The following is a 12,925-nucleotide window of genomic DNA, read 5'->3' as shown; positions in this document are numbered from 1 at the left end:
ACAAAAACAGAAGACGTTACCTCCAGTCACTCCTTTTACTGTGAAGCAGGCTCTAAACGTGAAAAAGTGTCCTGCTTCTCTCTTTCATGTGCTCTCCTTCATCAGCTGCTCCCTTCCCTGCTGGGCTACATGGAAACAGGCACTAATGGGCTGCACGTTTAGTGATGTACTCATGCAAAGAGAACAAAAGGGAAGGTCTGTATGTACACTGGGTAGGGGCCTGACAGTCAGAGAGGAGGCACGCGCCCGTCCAGCGTGTGGGGCCACCCCTTTTAGCGGACAGGGATTCTGTTTTGCTCACAAGGTTGCTTGGGCAACCGTGACGTTACTGGAGCTCACCACAACGGGAGGCAGAGTGAAACAGAGAGCTCACTACTGTGCAGTGATAAAGATGTGTGCTGCATCTGTTTCCTCTGAAGGTGTAAGACACGGGGAGTGATTTCCAAACAGCAGGGAATTGCTTTGGTTATGTTTGTTTCAACATGGTTGCGTCTCAGTTGCAAATAAGTATGAGAGTAAAAAAGGATGTTCTCTGAAATGTGTTTACAGAAAGTAGTTTGCTTTCTTCTTGAGTTTGGGAATGACAGAAGCAGTGAAGCACAAAGAGGTGAAAGTAAAAACTGAAAAAGTGGAGAAGTTGTAGGAACAGATGGTCATCACCCTCACATGTCAAATTAATTGAGAGAAAAACATGATGTAGCCTTATTTTTCCTTTCTAATGGTCAGAATGAACTTCTCAATCATGGTTGACAGCAGCTGGCAGTTTTTGATTGTAAGCATAGAAAGAACTTCTTCGCAAGAGCAGCATGTATTTAGAACAATAGCAAAACCCAAGGAGCTTGGGGAAGATTAAAGAGGAAATACAGAGCCTGGGATAGACTTTAGGAATCAAGACTTTAATTCTCTTGGTTCAAAATACTGAACTCAAGGTCATATTACACCCCAAAATGAAATTAATTTGGTCATCAAGTTTGAGAACAATCCAAAAGTCACCAAGTCTCAAACTTACCTGAAAACACACAGACCACCAATCCTACTATCTCAAACTATCTACACATTTAGCCTGAAGCAGAGGACCAATCTGATCAATCTGGTGTGAGATGATATGATCAGATGATGCAAAGAAATATGTTTGGAAGCATCAGAGGGCCAAAGAACAGGAAAACAGACTAACACTGAGCTTAAACCCCAGATCCGTCCATCCATTCATCCATCCATCTATTGAAATGTATCTCTCCATCAATATAGACATTTTTATGACATTCATGTTGATATTGGGTGTAATGGTGTTATGAAAAACTAGGATAATGAAGAAAAGTAATTATGTTAATAATAAATAAGGTCTCTCCCAATGGGAGGTCGAGATTTTAATCAAGCAATATATCCATCCATCCATCCATTTTCTGTCTTCCTATCTTCTCCCTAACGGGGTCGGGAGGTGCTGGTGCCTATCTCCAGCTGCGTTCCAGGCGAGAGGCGGGATTCACCGTGGACAGGTCGCCAGTCTGTCGCAGTCAAGCACTATATACAGGAACTTAACTGTTACTGTCTTCTCTCAAGTTTTTTAGAAAAACAAGTTAACAGACTTTTTAAAACCCTTTTAACTTTCTGCATCGGCTTCTGAACTCATGAAGACTCATGAAGCAATGGCTTCATGAGTCTATAAAAGCACAGTTTCTAGTGGTGTAGAGCAGGGAATGCACAGGTAAACAGAGTGTCTGTATTAGTCAGCCTTTACTGAGTACTTCTGCTTCCACTCCATTGACTGTCCCTGTCTGAGCAGCAGTGGTTTGTAAGGATGAGGCTCTGATCCTAACTGCCTGATGGGAAACAGCTGAAGCTTTCTGACAGTATGCAGACACTACTGCTACATTTTTGGGTGAAAGAATGATGAGAGAGCGCTCTTACATGTCCCTTGTGGAAACAGAAGCAGTTTAGCAATTGCAGGATAAACTGCTCGAGGAGAGAAAAATGAAGATGTCATAAAGTTTCAATAGGAGCATTTTTAAATGTTGAAGTTTTATTCAGGGGTTAGAATGACAAGCCCTTAGGAGTTGGGAGTGGCTACGTATGCGCGTTTTGGGGAAATTGTAGTGGGAATTTAACAGGAGAGAAATGAATTCAACACATTAGTATGATGCAACGTTTTACACCATCATCCTCTGACCACTTCTTGTCGTCTTTCTTGTTTTTTTCACCAGTAGTTACATCGAGCTGTTGCTCATTAGGCTCATGTGGTGAGGTAACAGTGTTACCATTGCAGTTTTGTGAAATACATCTACTTTGACAAGGCCAAAATTTAACACAAATTTATCTTTGCATTTTCAATTTGCAAAATTCTGTGGTTAATGGGAACGCAGTGACCAGGCTTTTAATTACTGGAAGTTAATTAAGCACCCCATTTATCAATCTTGTAAGCGTGAGAGAAGAGGTTGACTGTGTTTGTCAGCACAGTTTGTGTTTGTCAAAGTTTATCTGCTACTTTATCTGACATTGGGAATTTTATAATTCACCACTGGAAGGAAGTTAAATTAATGGATTTTCAAAATGCAACTTTGTAATACTGCAGAACAGCAACATGCCAGCCCTCGCTACAAACTTGTGATCATATTTTGTCAATGGGAGATAAACTTGGACTACAGACAAGTTTATCTGCACTATTTTTTAGTGACTTTAATAGTCATTGAAAAATTTTACTGTGTAGATGTAAGATCTTTGCATTGGGCCTAACTTTTTTAATATTTTGAATCCACTACAACTCCTCATTTCTGTCTGTATTGATAAAAACACAAATGCACATCTCTACGGTTATTTATTTGCATAGTCTCTTGAATTAATCATAAAGATCCAGCAGGACGTGACCAGGACCAGTGGGGAAGCGCCGTCTCTGTTACGAGCCGCACTGACTCTCAGAGTCCGTCTGGGAGAAGAGAGTGTTATATGCATTATATGCACTCTGTCTGCTTTGCTCTCTGTGGTTGTAAAAGCCACTGTGCCAATAAAAGTTTATGTATTTCTGGCCCAGTAAAAAAAAAAAAAAAGTGTGTTTGGGTCAATTTTTGGTGATTTTGTGCCAGTTCTCATGGTTCTTAGGACAGCATCAAGAAAAATCTCTTTAGTCAGACTGAACCAGGGAGATGGTTATTGACTGCTTTATTACAGTTTAGTTCATCACAGCCAGCTGCCGCAGAAAGCTGTACGGCTGAATGAAAATACCAGTCACACAGAAATAAGACTGAAAGAAGAATTGGACATATAGTTGGAGACAAGAATCCAGCTTCAGAGACCAAAGTCCTTGTCTGAGCGTGACAGGGATGTTTGTAGACTGTAGACTCATGACGTGAAAGTCATGAGTCTACAGTGGTTTTGTCAGGCAAAACCACAGACCTCAGCATTACTTGCTATTTTATCGATACACACAGTGCAGAGCTGCAAAGCTGAAAGAAAACAATGTATGTTCTATTTTCAACAAAGTCTTTCACAAATTTTTGAAGTCCAGTGATCCTGTCTGGAGTCACCTGAGCAGCAGATGTTTGCAGCTCCTCCAGTCGCTCTGGGCATCTTGGCTGGTTTTCTTTCTCAATGTGTCAGTTAGTGGCCATGTCTGCAGCTGTGCCATCATCTTTTACACTGAAAAAAAGAGTATAGAGCTGCAACTTTTTTAAAACAAATTAAGGTAACTGTAGTATGTAATCAAACTGAATTTGTCAAATTTACTTTATTTAAGTTTGTTTAGCATGACAATATCATAAACTTAATATATTTACTTGGATAAATGGAACGTGATTATTTATTATAAATTAACAACATTTTTTATTGTTGGATCACCTGTTTTTTCACAGTGTATGTTGAAATTCTGGTCTGGGCAGAGCTCTACGGATATAGTATTTTTTTCTTTTACCTCATCTCTGTACTTCATTATGTGGTTTGTTCACTTATGTTTTGGTAAATATTTGCCCTGGGATTTATGATAAACGTGCAGCACTCATGTTTTCTTTATTTTTATAAAAGGTTTGAAAACAAGTTTGTGTTTTCTTTCCACGATACAATCACACACAAACTTAGACAATAAAAGCCCAATAAAACTAACTAAAGTTTATGGTTGTAATATGAAAAATGTTCAGGTGGTGTTATTATTCCTCTTGTTGGGCAATAATACCACTAATATACCAACTGCCATAATCTTCAGTTGGCAGCAGGATGGACCTGGCAGGACTTCAGAAGAGGACAAGCATGCAGATATGTGGTGCAGGAAGCTGGAAGACTTTGCAGCCGAATGATTAAATGGAAGCATGCTGCAGTTTTTCTGTGTCAAACATCAGTCACTTACACCACAGGGATAATCTTCAAGTCTCAAGCAATTCTAAATATAGACATGCTGCTATGATTGTCCGAGCTTGCTGAACTACTCCAACAGTGGCCTGCGTCTGATATGATTCAGTGTTTTGGTAGTTGATCTTTGATGGGTCTGTTTGTGAGAGAACAATCCAGTTTTAGAAACGTCAGTGTGCTGGATTGTTCCAGAAACATTTAGATCCCATTTCACCCCAAACCCTCAGGTTGCCTGTGTGCCTCAGAAACTCTAATGCATGCCCGCGTTTGCAATTTCAAAGTTCACATATTCTGTTTTACACAAATAAGAGAAAGTGTTGCGGCCCCTTAGCAAATATAATGAGATTTTAAAAAATGCACAAGGAAGAAACAGATCGGAAAACATTATGGCAAACCTTATGACCAGACCAAACACTACGATGTAACCTTCAATCAAACAAGAATGATTAATGTCCAATTTCATACTTATTGTCCTCAATCAAAGGTTTTCTTCAGTGTGTGTTTTAACTGATAAGCTGAATAAGGTTCAGTGATAACCACTTCAAATGAGTCCAGCACCTGGAGGCCACCACTATAAAAACAAAACAGACCTGCTGCCCTGTCCTGAAGATTAGCATCTTCCTGTTTCTGGTCTTAATGTGTGCAATTTCACCTTTTCACCGTGACTTTCTTAACGGTTTCTTATCACAAAAATGAATAAAATTTTGCTATCCAACTTAGGATAACCATGGTGGATATGATCTTAAAATTTTATCACAATGTCATATGGGATTTATTGTGAAAACAATAAAAAAAAAAGTAAGTTCTTTTTAGGCTGAAGAAACAAAAATACTGCTCTTAAAGAAACCAATTTGTTTTTAGAAAGGCTTCTTCAGATCACCAGCAACATTAACAATGTAGGACTCTTACAGCTTAACTGCTCACAGTAATTATATGTTGTCATATTTTTTAACTTTCTCATATTTATTGATGCTCTTATGGAATAAAGAGAAGAGAAAAAATGATGAAGTCATTCCAGTCGTTTTTAACTCCATCATTATAGTCAGACTGATATTGTGCTGACGACAACGAGTGAGATCACGGGATATCACGCGAGACAATCGTTTTTTTCTCTCAACTGGACTAAAATGTATTCAAGGTGAGCTAACGTGATTGAATGACGTTATCTCAACTTGAATACATCTAATTAACATATATATACCCACCGCGGGTGGTTCTTATCCTCTGAGCTTGGGTCCTCTACCAGAGGCCTGGGAGCTTGAGGGTCCAGCAGTATCTACATTTCTGCTATATTTCTGGACTGAGATGTCTGAAATATATATATATATATATTCCTTAAAAAATGGCTGCCAATTTGTTCTAAAAACAAATTGGTTTCTTTAAGAGCAGTATATATATATATATATATATATATATATATATATATATATATATATTTATATAGTGTACATGGTCAACCACAGAACACACAAGAACTTGAAAATGAACTAAATTGGCATATTAGACTTTTGTTATTCTTTGAATATGCAAGATAAATACATTTAAAGTGAGGGAATATTTTACATTCAAAATCCCAACAGGACTACAATTCAATGTTGAACTAACATTGAAAACAACAGCACGAGATCAAAATACTTAACAATGACGATGACAATCATAAAACAGCAAACAGAGTAAAACAATAATAAAAGTAAATGAAGATATATAAGAACTCTGAAGTATCTCAACCAGAGTCAATCACAGAGCAGAGAAGAAAAATGTGTTTAGCTGATATTTAAATGATCTGAGCAGTACAAACACCAGGGCTGCATAATAAATCAATAACAATATATATAACGATAGACACACAATCAATATCAATAGATAATAGATCAGATAGAATATCCAATATTCAACAAGTTGAACAATCACTGAAATCCAATTCAGAGCAGCACAGCATTCTGGGGGATGTAGGCAGAGGAAATGGTTTATCTATTTAACCTCTCACAGCGGGTCAAACTATGTTCATGGCATCAACTCGCTCACTCCATAGTTACCTAGCAACAGCTTGGTGAGTATCTTGCGCAGCAGCAGTTCCAGGTTTCACCTTTATGTTTCTGTCAGGTCTCTGAACATGGAGGAGAAACCAGCTGGCTGACCACAGCTGCTGGTCTATGATGTTAATGGGATCACATAGATAAGTTGGGGCTAGAACATTTAAGAACTTTAAAAGTCAGTAGTAACATTTTAGAATCAATGCGGTGACAAACAGAAACCCTAAGAACAAGCTGATCATGTATCACAGAGATGAAACCTTTGCAGCTGGCCAGCCGCTGGTGTTCTGTTGGACTTGAATCAACCTGCTGTTTTTCACATGGTGTTTGTGCCTCTGATGTCACCTGCAATCTGAGAACCCGTACAGCTTCCACGACAACAAAGGACTGGTGCTGAGCTCTTGTGAGGTCTTCCAAAGACTTACTTCATACTACATCCTATCCCTATTCTCAATATTTCCACTAATATCTTTTTCTCTCCAAATGCTTTCTCTAACAACTCAGGTGTTTTCTTGTCCTATAACTTGATGAAGGTGATTAGTCATCCTCTGGTCCTGCACCAGCCATTTGCCTGCAGCAGGTGTACACCATAGAGTTTACAAGGAGAAGCGATCCAAAGGAAATCTCTGTTGTGTGATGGACGCCACGCTGAGGGGAATCAGAAACCCTCCAACCATGAGAATGCTGGCGATTGATCTGTGATTAACTCTGCTGCCTCACACGGGGCCTTCTGTTCTCCACCCCGAGGATGGAGCCTCACAAATACCACGAGTATTTATGGAAGGAATGGCTGTCATGGCAACTGAGTGATTATGTGTAAAATTCAGGTGGGGTTTGGGGGAGGGATGGAAAGACTCTCCACAACAACTAATTCCACTGTATTAAAAGAAGAGTCACAGGCGGTGTGATGATTACATGCCTCCTGCTCAAACTCAGAATCTTGTGGTGTGTGTTATGGAGCAGGATCCTGAGGGAGGTGCTCCCTTTGAAATGACATAAACAAGAGGAATAACAGAGAACTGCAGGCGCATGGAGAAAATCTGATCTGAAAAAACTCAGAAGATGGAGAAATAGAACTGGATCATTTGAGTCCTTTGACAATCAGATCTGTTTTGTCCTTTTATTCTCAGTTTTGCTTGTTGTGTCTTTTCATGCACGTCTTCATTGAGTCAACAGAACCTGACTGTTTCTCAAAAGCTATTAAAAAAAATCAAAATTTTTCAAAAGTTCACACTATGCCTGGATTATTAAAACATTAGCCTCTTAGTCTACAGAAAACATCTAAGACTGTTCAGAACTTTCAATGCCTTAAAGAATGATGGTCTGATGAAAACACTTATACTTTAGACCTCAAATCCATTCATATTTTTGCCAAAAAATAAAGAAATAAAACCTTTGCAAAAGTAGGGTAGAGACAGCATCATAATCTGGGATTACTGTATTTTAGGAAATTGGCATTGGATGAAATTATAAACTGTTTCAAATATGATACAATTTTGTCCTAAAAAAAATCTGGAAGAATTTATTTGTCAGCATCACACTGAGTCTAAACATGCATTGAAAATCAAGAAAAAGATTGAGTTCACGAGAGGAAAAGTGAAACTTTGCTCCACAACACCCACCGCAAAATTCTAAGGCCGTGTGCAGGAGATGTTCTTACAGTCTGATCCATGTGGAGAACTCTCCGGGTAGAACCAACAATATCATGTCCAAATGTGGGACGCTATTAAACTTTTCCCAGAGGAGAGTCAGTAAAGTCTTCATTTTTATTTTCTTCACATTCCTTTACCTGTGTTGTTGATGCTTTGTTTCACTGTCATCTTTTCTCAGGTTGGTTTGTTTTTTAGCTGAACCTGATGTCTAATCACTGGAAGACATAGTGATAACTGTTCCTCACGGTGCTCCTTTTTCTTCTGCTCTTACTGTTCTTTATCTGAACATATTGCTGCTGTTTCCTTTATGTTCACGCTTTTCTCTCCAGAGGAGCTGGCCCAGCAGGGAGGGAGAACTGGCTGGGCTATTGGTACCAATAAAATCATGTTTCTTTTCCTACAGATAATATGCCTTGACAAACTGAATGTGCTGTTTCATTCTGCAGATTTTACTGGGCTGTATTTCTCTCCTGGATAAACCTACCGAAGACACGACTGGAGTCCTTACATCTTCCCTTCTTGTCTTTGCTAATGCAGACCAGTCCTATGTAGTAAATGGGAGATGGAAAGTTCTCCTGGGTCAGTGGTTTTCAGTTTTATGTGTCTGGGTTTGTTCTCTAATCCTGTTGTGGCAGACGACGAAGTCTGGTTCTGCTAAAAGTTTCTTTCTATTTCCCCTCCCACTGCAGCTGCACACATGCTCAGCAGAAGGGATTGTGGTGAAGATAACGAGTAAGTTCTAGTGACTTTCCATCATTTCCACATGCTTATTCAGGAGGAGAGTTGAAACCACCAAGGGTTTTCTGGAAGGGAAACTATTTCACAACAAATAATGACCTGAACTTGTTTAAGAACAAATACTGACTTATTTGTAACTCACTGTGAGTCTGTCTGTTTGGAATGAACTAACTTGACGTTATATTAGGGGTATACCAATTTATCAGCAAGCCAATTTATTTTGGGATTTTGGGAGATCAGTAATCGGCCAATCACTGATCTCTGAAGCCCATCCTATCCCCTGATCTCACCTACCTCAGCAAAGGTCTAAAAATCATCCTCTGTGAGAGATACAGTTAGGGCCAGAAATATTTGGACAGTGACACAGGTTTTGTTATTTTAGCTGTTGACAAAAATATGTTCAGAAATACAATTTATATATAATATGGGCTGAAAGTGCACACTCCCAGCTGCAATATGAGAGTTTCCACATCCAAATCGGAGAAAGGATTTAGGATAGCTCTGTAATGCAGAGCCTCCTCTTTTTCAAGGGACCAAAAGTAATTGGACAATGGACTCTAAAGGCTGCAAGTAACTCAAAAGGCCTTTCCCTCGTTAACCTGTAATCAAGTAAGTAGTTAAAAGGTCTGGGTTGTTTCCAGGTGTGTGGTTTTGCATTTGGAAGCTGTTGCTGTGACCAGAGAATGCGGTCAAAGGAACTCTCAATTGAGGTGAAGCAGAACATCCTGAGGCTGAAAAAAAGGAAAAAATCCATCAGAGAGATAGCAGACATGCTTGGAGTAGCAAAATTAACAGTCTGGTACATTCTGAGGAAAAAGGAATTGACTGGTGAGCTTGGGAACTCAAAAAGGCCTGGGCGTCCACGGAAGACAACGGTGGTGGATGATCGCCGCATACTTTCTTTGGTGAAGAAGAACCCGTTCACAACATCAACTGAGGTCCAGAACACTCTCAGGGAAGTAGGTGTATCTGTCTCTAAGTCAACAGTAAAGAGAACTCCATGAAAGCAAATACAAAGGGTTCACATGTAGATGCAAATCATTCATCAATTCCAAAAGTAGTCAGGCCAGAGTTAAATTTGCCCAAAATCACCTCAAGAAGCCAGCCCAGTTCTGGAAAAGTATTCTATGGACAGATGAGACAAAGATCAACCTGTACCAGAATGATGGGAAGAAAAAAGTTTGGAGAAGAAAGGGAACGGCACATGATCCAAGGCACACCACATCCTCTGTAAAACATGGTGGAGGCAACGTGATGGCATGGCATGCATGGCTTTCAATGGCACTGGGTCACTTGTGTTTATTGATGACATAACAGCAGACAAGAGTAGCCGGATGAATTCTGAAATGTACCGGGATATACTGTCAGCCCAGATTCAGCCAAATGCTGCAAAGTTGATTGGACGGCGCTTCACAGTACAGATGGATAATGACCCCAAACATACAGCCAAAGCTACCCAGGAGTTCATGAGAGCAAAAAGGTGGAATATTCTGCAATGGCCAAGTCAATCACCAGATCTTAACCCAATTGAGCATGCATTTCACTTGCTCAAATCCAGACTTCAGACGGAAAGACCCACTAACAAGCAAGACCTGAAGGCTGCGGCTGTAAAGGCCTGGCAAAGCATTAAGAAGGAGGAAACCCAGCGTTTGGTGATGTCCATGGGTTCCAGACTTAAGGCAGTGATTGCCTCCAAAGGATTCGCAACAAAATATTGAGAAAAAACTTTTTGGTTATGTTTATATGTCCAATTACTTTTGAGCTCCTAAAATATGGAGTGTTTGTAAACAAATGTGTACAATTCCTACATTTTCTATCAGATATTTTTGTTCAACCCTTTAAATTAAACGTTACAATCTGCACTTGAATTCTGTTGTAGAGGTTTCATTTCAAATCCAATGCGGTGGCATGCAGAGCCCAACTCACAAATATTGTGTTACTGTCCAAATATTTCTGGCCCTAACTGTATCTGACTGACATCAGGTAAAGTCTGCATGTTTACAATTAACAATAGTCACCTGACTGCTGCGACTTTCTTGCTACATTTAGCAATATTTCAGACAAAAATGATAAGTCAAAATCTGATTCTGCAGGTCAGGCCTTCTAAAGATCAATGATTGGCGATTGGCCAAAGAGCTGCAATGGTGCAGTCCTCATTTATATTTCTACACAGAAAGTGGTTATATTTGCTTTATGAAATGGCTGAAGATGTGTTGTGAATTAACACTATATGACTAAATTTGAATTGAAATTAATTGATGGTGGTTAAAAAAATGATTATATAAAACTCTCTTTCTTGCATTATATAAACTTGGTATTTTAACGACAATATGTACATTTTATTATTTGATCAGTTTGTTTCCACAAAAACTGAATGGAACAGTCTGACACTGTTGATGGCAAAGGCTCAATTTAAACAATAAAAGAAAGCATGACATCATATTTCTATAGTAATTTTTAAAAGTTATTATTAAAAATATGTAACATGGTCACAGGAGGAGCACAGCAGGAACCTCCAATGCACACATGGATGCAAAGAAGAAAATGAAGCAAGAAAAAGAAAAAACTTTTTTTTCTTCTTGTTCTATGAATATATTAAGTTTTCTGATGCTTTACTTTTTACCGTTATTAGTTAACCAGCTGCTAAACTGCTTGTTTTCAATAGTAAAATTAATAGTAAAATTAAAAGAACATTTGCATAAATGTGATGCCATCTTATCAACAGATTGGCTTCTTGAAGAAAAAGAGGCCAGTGTTTCTTCATCATTTTTCTTCAATTTTGTGTTTTTATGATGTGAAGCAGCTTGAACTGCTTTGCTGCTGAAATGTGCTACTCAAATATACTTGATTGATTGATTGAAGTCAAAATAATTTCAAAAGAGATTTTTGTCTATTTTATTTTTTTTTTCAAAACTGTTAGCTGTAGGAATTAACTGCAAATACGAGAGAATTTTCTTAAACCAAATCAAGCTCTTAAATGTTCCAAACTACAATCAAAGTCCTCTCAGCAGTCTTACTCTGGCATCATATTATCAACCCACAAGTCCTCAGTGATCCGGTTCTGAGTGGAAGGACCAGATCCTGCACGTGTCTGTGTGTTCAGTTCGATCCTGTCTGTGCTGAAATGGGAGAAGAACTTTTCTAAAGCTCCAGATAATTAAGAAATGCAACATTCAGCTTGAAATCACAGCTGAAATGGAAAGTATTATATAGTGACCACAAAGTTTGGTGATGTCATCAGACGTCAACACAAAGGATTTATGTAATTGATATCTCCATCAGAATGGATCCCGAAAAGCAGCATTAGAGCTACACAGGCAACTGATTCATCAAGGCTTAATGTGGTCAAACAACAACTTTATTTTGAGCTCATCTGGTATGTCATAAGTTCAGAGCTCAGAGTGTTCTGGTGTTCTTCTGCTATTGCCTTTTCCACTCCACAAGTCATCAGGCTCCATTAAAACAGCATTACTGCCGACAGAAAGCTCCGTCTAGGCTCAGGGCAGCGGGGAGGATCTGAGTCAGGTCCACCTTAAGGCCTCTGTGTGCTTCAGATAAACTGAATGTTAAACTACAAAATCTGCAGGGCAGACTGCTATTCACAGAACGCTACCAATGTAAATGTGTTTGAAGATTAAAATAATGTTCGTTTTTACATCAACTCCATCACAGCATCTCCACAAAATGAGGCCCTCTAAGAGCAGACTCTGCCACATTTTAAGGACTCTGCCCATGATTCCTCCCTGTGCTTATTTTTGGCTCCATGTGATATGAATCAGTATTTTTTTTCACAGTTTTTGATGGAGTGAAGGATCGGTGTCAGTGTTCTTTGGCAGATGAGCTGCTTGACGTAGTCAGTGAAGCAGAACTCTGGGCTGCCGCTTGGAAAGTTACACAGTACAAAGTTAACAGCAATAATTTATCATGCAGAGCAAAATATGGATGTCTATTTTTCAAAGAAATATTTTCACCATGTCATTGACGCATTTGTAAGTATCAGAGATCCAAAATAAATATTTAGTTCATAAACTAAATGCTTAACTTTTAAATTAAATGTTTAGTTTTCAAACTATGATCTTTAAATATGAGCAAAAATATTCAGCTTTCAACTAGTGAGATCTGACCAAAATATTTAGATTGCAAAGTAAATATTTAGTATGAAAAGTAAAT

At 38.8% G+C, this 12,925-nt stretch overlaps 1 protein-coding gene across 2 annotated transcripts in view; it reads right to left on the bottom strand.

Moving 5' to 3' along the window:
• LOC129379223 (diacylglycerol kinase beta) overlaps positions 1 to 12,925 on the bottom strand; it is a 108,877-nt gene that overhangs the window by 83,102 nt on the left and 12,850 nt on the right. Inside the window, exon 1 of one of the 2 annotated variants that reach the window (XM_055059895.1) lies at positions 21 to 41. The exons of the other annotated variant lie outside the window; for it this stretch is intronic. The gene's annotated coding sequence lies outside the window, so the exon portion shown is untranslated. Of the gene's footprint in view, positions 1 to 20; positions 42 to 12,925 lie in introns of those variants that run through there. 2 annotated transcript variants of the gene reach the window in all.

This window comes from Poeciliopsis prolifica, unplaced genomic scaffold (genome assembly GCF_027474105.1).
Source record: "Poeciliopsis prolifica strain line A6 unplaced genomic scaffold, Auburn_PproV2 SCAFFOLD056, whole genome shotgun sequence".
NCBI classification, from domain to species: domain Eukaryota; kingdom Metazoa; phylum Chordata; class Actinopteri; order Cyprinodontiformes; family Poeciliidae; genus Poeciliopsis; species Poeciliopsis prolifica.
The sequence above is the reverse complement of the archived record's forward strand: the minus strand, read 5'-3'. Positions and strand labels throughout refer to the sequence as shown.